The following is a 9,687-nucleotide window of genomic DNA, read 5'->3' on the forward strand; positions in this document are numbered from 1 at the left end:
TCTCTCTCTCTCTCTCTCTCTCTCTCTCTCTCTCTCTCTCTCTCTCTCTCTCTCTCTCTCTCTCTCTCTCTCACACACACACACACACACACACACACACACACACACGTGCACGTGCACACACACGCACGCACACGCTCACGCTCACAGACAGACAACCCAAGAGGATAAGGCAAGAGTAAAGTTTAGTACCTTCAAAATGAAGAAAAACTAGGTTTACAATCCTCATCTATGGGTCCGCCCCTTTCATATATGGATGCCCACATTCAGCCAGCCAGCACTAAATAAGTCTGGTGCACCTCTCATTGGTGATCACCAACACTTGAGTGTAAACCTACGGGACCGACAAGCCCGGCCCATGGCTAAAGTTATGGGAAAAAAATGGCATCATGGGTTAACATTCCCCCCTTCTTGATGTAGATTCCGTCCTCGGAAGCTATGAGCGTGGCAACTGGAGCAGGTCCTAAGGATGGTAAGTAGTAGTGAACATCTTGATGAGACTAGTGGCCCATGGACATGCTTATAATCAAGATATCCATGTTGAAAGACATGACCATGTTCTTTGTAATATCGTAACTCCTCAGCTACACTGGATCCCTACAAAATCATCAAGAAATAACACAGTGACTGCATTCTCGTAGGAATATGGTAAATTAAAAATTATATGCAGTGAGTAAGTATAAAGAGTAATCAGTGATAAAATTTTAAACACATGTGTTTAAGCATTATACATTAAAACTCAATATAATTAAACTCACTAGCACTTGTAGAGGTCAATGAATCAAGGACTCTAGCTTTACTAGTTTCACTATTAGTAAGGCAATAAAGGTCAATTATGAATCCCATAGTCAATTCTGAGAGAGAGAGAGAGAGAGAGAGAGAGAGAGAGAGAGAGAGAGAGAGAGAGAGAGAGAGAGAGAGAGAGAGAGAGAAACAAGCTCCCCCCTAAAATCTCGCTCCAAATGGGAGCTTTTTTTATTAAAAAATTTGCTCAATTGGGCAAAACTAAGTTGAGCAAAAATCTGAAAAAAGCTCCCTCAAAAATCTCTCTTGATACCTCAACTCCAAAACTGTTGTAATTAGGGTTGCAGGGATGCACACATAGCTTGGAGAAGCTCAAGAAACTCAAGGCCCACAATAGAGAGGTGTATTGCTTAGTACACAATAGAAAGATAAGTTTTTCCTAGAATGATAGGTGTATATAAAATGCACGGGGAAAAAAACCTCCTAATGAGGGAAAATATGCCTCGGCAATCCTAAGTGTGTTCACACACATAACTACCACATATATGATGTGGTGAACGAGAGCTGTTGCATAATGCATGCGGAAGTGCCATGCCCTGAGAACATGATCAATTCAAAAAGGGAAGCAAGCCCAAAGCTTTGTGGAAAGCTTCAAACTTCTCATGAGGCAATGCCTTTGTGAACATATCTGCAAGGTTGTTCTATGTCCACACCTACATATGCCACGCTGATCTCTCTTCTTAAGAGTCTCTCTTTAACATAGTGATAATGCACTTCGATGTGCTTTATGCGAGCATGAAAAACTAGGTTCCTCCTCAAATGTACATGTGAATATTGCCTTGTACCCAGCTTCACAACTAGAAGTGGCCATAGTCAGTTGCTTCTTACTCAGCCACGATATGCATGAATTGCCAAGCACGAAACAAAAACCACTTGTGGACACTCGTGTGTCATAACAACCAGGCCAATATGAGTCCAAAAAGGCATGAAATCTGGTAGCAATGATCTCCCCTTGCAATAAACCAACCCAAGATGTACAATGCCACTCAAGTAGTGAAAGATCCTCTTAACGGCTTACCAATGCTTAGACCCTAGGCTATGCATAAATCTGCTAACCTGTGAGACTAATAGGTTTGTAGCCCTCAAGTCCAAACTAACACGATAATGTCTCTATGTAGCTTGCTTGACACAAGGCAATACCTCCATCACACTACTTAAACTTTATGCCCAAGTAATGAAGCAAAAGCCCCAAGTCTTCTTATCTTGAAAGTAGCATTCAAATCAGCCTTGAATTTAGCAATATGTGTCTCATTTGGACCAGTACTCAGCAAATCATCTACATATAGAACGACAATGAGAAAGACATCACACTCATGCTTCATGTACAAAGTGCTTGTAGTTGGACTATTATGAAAGCCTCGTTTAACAAAATGAGTGTCAACTTTTACATACCAAGCACGAGGAGACTCCTTCAACCCATACAAAGCTTTTTTACATTTGCAAACTTTATTTTCTTGTCCTTTTTTGACAAAACTGTGAGGCTGTGCTACATTAACTTCCTCAAATATATCAACATTCAAGAAAGTAGTAATAATGTTTGATTGATGTATATTACATCCAAAATGAGCTTCCAATGCACATTTAAAATGAACTATAGTCATACGACAAGTGGGAGCAAAAGTCTCTTGATAATCAATGCCTTTTTGCTATGCATAACCATTTGCAACAAGTCTAGCCTTGTAACGACCAATCTCACGATCCGGCTTATGTTTCAACTTGTAAACCCACTTTGTACCGATGGCCTTTTTTTGCTAGGAGGAAAATCACATAAAGTCCATGGGTCATTCTCTATAGGTGCATCATATTCTAATTACATGGAAGCCATTCAATTTTTTGAATTTTGTGCATTTGCCTCATCGGAATTTACATCCAAGTTTCCACCATTAAAAAGAGGCAACAAAGTGTCACATTTGTAATTGTGAGCTTACATTATTGTCTCTGGTACATGATAACAAAGGCTTAACATGATCTTTCACAAACACATCTCGTGCAACCAAGATACGTTTTGTTCGTTTCTTAAGGGTATAACCTATGACATTTGCTTTTAGTATTGTAACCAACAAAAATGCATTTAACAACCTTATCATCAAATTTTCATTGTTGCGTTTGTGGCAGCAAAGCATAAGCTAAAAAACCAAAACGCGCATGTGATCAATAGATTCCTTTTTATCATGCCATGTTTCATAAGGAGTCATAGGCTTCAAGGGCTTGGAAGGACACGGTTAAGTATATAAGTAGCACACATGATAGCCTCAAGCCAAAACAAATGTGACAAAGCTTGACTCTTGACCATACATCGTGCCATCTCCGGTCACAAAGTATGGGTCATTTCATAAGGATGGAGTTTGTACATGCCAACAAACATCGTTATGCACAAGTTGCAAGCTGCATGTAGCCCTTACTGAACCATCCTTTGGAAACTTTGAACGCTGCATCTTACCCAAAATAAAACCTTCACAAACATGCTTAAAAGGTGGTTCAAGAGACAGCAAAGACACAACCATATTAGATTTTTGTAAACATACCAAACTTGCAATATTCAGATGCCCAAAACATGTATACCAAAGTTTTGCATCTGAAGGAGCCTTTGAACCCACAAATTCATTTGCAAAATTCTTCTGACACTTATCATACAAAGTGAGCTTATATAGCCCACAACGTAAAATGCCAGATGCAACTATTTTGTCACCAAAACTGAGATCATGAACTACACATCTGTCATCCAAATTTGACAACAAGACCAAGTCTTGTAATTGCAGATATAAACAAAAGGTCCTTTTTGATCCCTGGTACATAAAGTGCATCAGCAAGTGTAAAAGATTGCCATTTGTACTAGTCAGCACAGTCTTTCCAACTCCCTTGATCGGATAAGAGGCATTGTTAGTACAACTAATTGTATTCCCATGAGGGACAGATTTGAGAGAGGTAAATAAGTCATGATGAGAAGTAATGTGCTTTGTAGAACCACAAACTGACATGCATTCATCCTCATGGACAGCAGGATTATAAGTACACTCTGCACTAAATCCCACTCTGCATCTACATCAAAATCACAATCTCCTTTCCCCAAAGATTCTACAATAGTTGCACTTGTAGTGGAGCGAGCCTCTTTCTTCTTAGCCTCTTTTGCCTTCACCTTATGACATTGCTTCATCAAGTAATCATTAGACTTCATGGAAACACATCTTCTTCTTTTCCTTTTTACCAGAATTCCCAGATGAGGTGTTGCTAATATAAGCATTGGGACAAGTGATTTGCCACTCATTAAAGAACCATGAGAAGTGGCTACATTGCTACGACCACCTTTTTTTTTAGTAGCAATAAAAGTTGTTTCAAATGTATGCTGTTTATCCCTATTCTTTCTTGAAAGTGACTCTTGCAATAGTAATATGCATAATGGAACTTGGCAGTTTGACGGGTTCCTTAGGTCATAAGTCTCCAAGTACTAGCAAAAGTCTGGTAGGAATCTGGCAATGCATAGAGAACAGTCTACACAAGTGAACTGTCAAAAATAACTTCACCTGCAAAACTAAGTTGCTCTTTAATATCCTTGATACCAACAAGGAAAGTTTTCAGGGGTTGTGCTTGGCGATAGGAATGTCAACCTTTGAAATCGGTTGGATCTCCTCTCGATGCACCTCGATCTGACTCCGCTGTGCTGGAGTCACCACCCCCAAACTCAAGCTTCCATAACTGAGCTCCATCGCTTTTGCCCCTAGCTGAGAAGCCACTACACGTGCATCGATTGCCAATAACTGATACTAGTTTAAGAGTGCAATGCACAAAATGTGAGCGTGCAGTGTGGTGTGTGTGTGCCTGTGTGCGCAAGAAGGGGAGAAGGAGAGAGTGCAAGGTGCTCTGTGGGTGGAGTAAGTATCAAAGTGAACTGCCCCTTATTTTTTGTATATATACAAGAATAAGGTCAGTGGGCTACCGTACACTAGAGGTCCGACTCAGGCAAAGACACAACGCCTTTAACCCCAACAATGATGAGTGTGGGGAGGGTAACCGTGTCAAGATGTCCCCCCAAAGATACACAATTGAAAATCAACAAAAGGCAAAGCCACTAAAAAAAGGAGCCTAAAAAGTCAATTAAGGCTCTATATGGCTACAAAGTCTATAGCACAACCACTTTGGGGGATCAACGAAAGGGAATCAATTCGTGACGATTTCATGTGTGATTTTGTTTATCACATCTTAACTTGAGGTTCTTTTAGGTATAGCCTCTAATCACCATTGGGGCATGAAACACTCTACTTTCGTGATTTAACAACTAAGGTGACTGTGGAGAATTAGAGTCTCTCTCTCTCTCTCTCTCTCTCTCTCTCTCTCTCTCTCTCTCTCTCTCAGTGCAGCCGTTTTTTGACCTAGTAGACACCAATCCACTCTTTTGATCATAACTTCTTCATCCGAACTCCGATTTGGGTGATCTATAGCCTCAATCGAAGAGCACGAAGTCCTCTACGCATTGATGTAAAGACATAAATTTTCAGAGTTATGGAAGGCGTTTCTGTAGCAGCATTTCCGAAGTGAACAGGTTCAACAAAATTGATTCTCATCTCCTATTTTACATACAATGTCTTCCGGCACTCGCAAGGGTTCTTTTTCTTCAACAAGGTCCACAACCATTGTGGAAAATGATCCAAAATCTCCTAAGTGTGGAGATAGCAACACAACCACCCAACCAACGACATCGGAAACCATGATCATGGCGTACTTGGTATCATTGCAAGAGACCGTAAACAAACAAGGCGAAGACTTACGAGCACTTGCAATGGAGAATGGCACACTAAGGGTACTTGTGGTTGAGAATGAGAATCTCAAGAGGACACTTGAGATGCAAACAACACGTTTGATGCAACTTGAAGAGGAAGTCAAGGAATGTAAACGCTCTCTTGTGGACTTGAATGCTTTGAAGGAGCGGATGAGCAAAGTAGAGCATGACCATGTATTGAAAGAGGAGAAATTTGACACTATGAGCCGGGATGTATGCGACATGAAAAATGTATGCACAAACAAGTCTTGGGCTGATGTATGTGGTAGCAATGTGGTTTCTAATTCCTCACTCATGCAAGCTATGGTTCAAACAAAGAATGTTGAGAATGTGGATGTGGAGGAGTTGAAGGAACGGGAGCGACGTTCCAAGAACATTGTTATTCGTGGAATTCCCGAAGAGAAGTTAGAGACACCTCCTTCTCTTGCCATTGTTATTGAAGATTTCTTTAAAACCCACTTTGGCATGTCCGGAGTTATGGTCTATGGAGCACATAGAGTGGGGAAGCAAGGAGCTCTTCGCTCGGGAGAACGGCCAATTGTATGCACCATGCCGGATGAGACCAAGCAAAAGATTATCCTTGATAATATTTGGATCTATTTGAGGGATACAAAATGTTTTGTTTCTGAAGATCGCACTATTAAGCAACAAAATATGCGTCGCGAGGCATATGAGGAAAAGAATAATAAAAACAAGGAGATATCTCATAAAGAAAATGTGCCCAAGGAGGAGGCAAGTCTCTCAAGCAAATAGGGATGCGTGACCTATGAGACCGAGTTACAATTGAAAATATGCTTTTGGAATTGTAATGGATACCCATGGAATGCGGGGGTTGGCATTGATGAACTAACAAGCAAAGCCGATGTTGTACTTCTTGTTGAAACTTGGGAGCATGATACACAAAGGATTAACGGCTTGGAGGATAACAATGTACATTCATTGATGTGGTCAAAGAATCTCAAGCAACGAAGAGGACAAGGAGGGTTAGCATGTATGGTTAAGAAAGGATTGAAAGATTTTGTATCAATTGTGAAAGATGACAAGTACAAACGTTATGTATGGTTGAAAATTATGACACCAAAAAGAGCACCCATTTTTGTAGCCGGTTGCTACATTCCTCATCATGATTCTCCCTTTTATGCTTGCATGGATAGAGATCAACCATTTTCTGATTTGGAAGAGGACATTGCTTATTTCAAAGGTGAAGGTGATGTTATTGTATTTGGGGATATGAATGCTCGCACAAAAACATTGCAACATGATACTCAACAATTTGATATGCCATACATTTCAAGGGAGTTGGAGGAAGTTCACTTGTATGATCGTACTTCAATGGATGAGAAAGAGCCGGATCACTATGGAAAGTTACTTTTACACATGTGTAATAGCACGGGTATGCTCATTGCCAATGGTGTATCTTTGTGGAGTGGAACCAATGGATTTACGTGTAGAAGACATAATGGGGATAGTGTGATTGACTATATGCTACTCTCTGAAGCCATCATGTATCGTATAAAGAGTTTTATGTTTGGTCAATGGACCCCGGAATCCGACCATCGCACCTTATGTATTGACCTTTCATGTGGAGAAGCAACTAAGCATGATAATCTCAGCCAAAGGAAAGAGAAGTTATCACTATGTATGGATTTCAAACGGGCACCAATGTACATTGAAATGGTTGAGCAAAAATTATGGATGACAAAGCTTCAATGTGATGCACCATTGGAAACTAAATGGGAAGCTTTCAAGAAAGCTATTTGTTCTTGTGCGGAAGAATGCTTTGCCATAAAGCATCTCCATGGTATCAACAAAGATAGATCACGCAAAAGGTGGTTTGATAAAGAATGTCAAGATGCTCGAAAGTCCTTGATAAAGCTTAATGCAACTATGGACAAAGACAACTATCAAAGTCATTTGCATACATACAAGGCATTGATTCAAAAGAAGAGAAGAAGATGGGAAGTAAAACAACAAGAATTTCAAGTCCAAGAAAAGGCACATGCACGTGGAAGATTTTGGAGAAACTTGAGAGGCAAGCGGGTTAGAATTTTGGTAACTTGAATCTAGTGGATATGTACACACATTGTAGGCAATTATATGAGCAAGAAAATACTGAAAAAATGCCATTTTATGGTTCACTCCCATGTATCCCGTCTTTTTTTACTATTGAGGATGTATGCGGTGGGCTTGAAAAGTTGGCCACTCGCAAAGCGGGAGATCTTCAAGGTATCAAGCCGGAGATGATCAAATGGACGGGAGATTTTACCCATGAGTGGATGTGTGATATGTTCAACCTTGCACTTCAATATGGTATGCCTTATGATTGGAGTACTAATTGGGTTAAGCCTTTGCATAAAGGAGGGGATCTAAAGAATGTAAGCAACTACCGGACTATAATGATTGGGTCTCTTATGGCAAAGTTGTTTGGGTGCATAATGGAGATGAAATTGAGTGATTGGGCTGAAGAGAATGACAAGCGTGCAAAGGGACAAGCGGGTTTTCGTCGATGCCATAGCACCATTGATCATCTTGTCACTCTTCGTGTTCTCATGGAGGAAAGTCGATTGAAAGGCAAGCGATTGTATTGTTGTTTTGTGGACTTTAAGAAAGCCTTTGATATGATTCCACGTAACAATTTGTGGAGAAGGATGGAAGAACTCCAAGTGCCAAGTGAGTTTATGCTTGCGGTTTCTCGAATCTATGAGAAGGTGATTTGTCAATTGCGCATGGGAAGAGAAATTTCAGAAATTTTTGTAAGCACTATTGGGGTTAAACAAGGATGTCCATTGTCATCAACTCTCTTTGGTCTATGCATCGATCAATTGGAACAAATGGTACTTGACTTTATGCAAGAAGAAGGCATTGAAGAGGTCACTATTTGCAATGCGGTAATCATGCTTTTGTTGTATGCGGATGATGTAGTGCTTCTAGCGCACACTTTAGAAGATGCACAAAAGCTTATGGTTGTCCTTGAGAACTTTTGCTTGCATAGTGGGCTGATTGTAAATGAATCCAAAACAAAGGTTATGCTTGTGAAAACCAACCATAAGGAGAAGCCATGCATTGTGTACAACAACGAGACACTTGAAGTTGTTGAGAGATTTAAGTACCTTGGCCTTGAGGTTCCATCCAATCACAAGTGGCATGAATGTGCTATGCGTCGTTTGGAAGCGGGAAAGAGAGCATATTATGCATTTGAGAACATGTGTAATGTGGGAGACATCAAGTGTTGGGTTCTCAAGAAGTATCTTTTTGATGCATTGGTGACACCGGTTCTTCTTTATGGAGTTGAAGTGTGGGGCGGGAGCATCTCAAAGTCTACTTGGAAAGAGTTTGAGAATGTCCAAAAGCGTTTTCTTACAAACTTTCTCCAAGTTAAGACACAAACACCATATATGCTCCTACTTCTTGAGTCGGGATCTCTTCCAATTGAGGTTATGGGCATGGAAAGGGTTGTGGAGTACATGATAAAGATGCGTCAAAATTCCTCACATCGACTTCCTACAATTGCATGGGAAGCAAGCAAAAAAGTTCAAAAGACGCATAAAAGCAACATCTTCAGCACGGGATGGATGCAAGACATAAAGAAGTGGTTTGGGAGATGGGATGCATTACACTTGCTACATGATGCTTCAATTGACTCTCAAGTGAATGAAGCTTTTCTACAACGCCAATGTATTACGGCTTGGGAGAAATCCGGTGGGTCACGCTTCATACATTACACCACCTATATTGCCCCCAACTACAAAACCATGTTCTTCGCTGAGAGAGGAAACCGTACTCACAATTACATGCTTGAGCCTATTCCCTTGTCCGCGATACGCACTATCGCAGCAATTCGGCTTAGCTCCCATTTCCTTCGATGCGAGATAGGGCGTTGGGGCAATGGAGAAGAGTCAAATCGATTGTGCACATTATGCTCACTGCAAGTTCGAGAGTCTGAGTACCACACACTACTAGAGTGCTCAGCTTTTGATCACATCCGAACTTGCTTCTCTCACATTTTTAGCCATAACTTAGACCTACACACTTTCCTCTCCCAGCCAAAGTGTGGGCTCTCCATTGCGACTCTCATCACTATAATTTTGGAGCATCGAGAGTCACTCATC

This window comes from Adiantum capillus-veneris, chromosome 28, assembly GCF_014529385.1.
Source record: "Adiantum capillus-veneris isolate H3 chromosome 28, ASM1452938v2, whole genome shotgun sequence".
Classification (NCBI taxonomy): Eukaryota; Viridiplantae; Streptophyta; class Polypodiopsida; order Polypodiales; family Pteridaceae; genus Adiantum; species Adiantum capillus-veneris.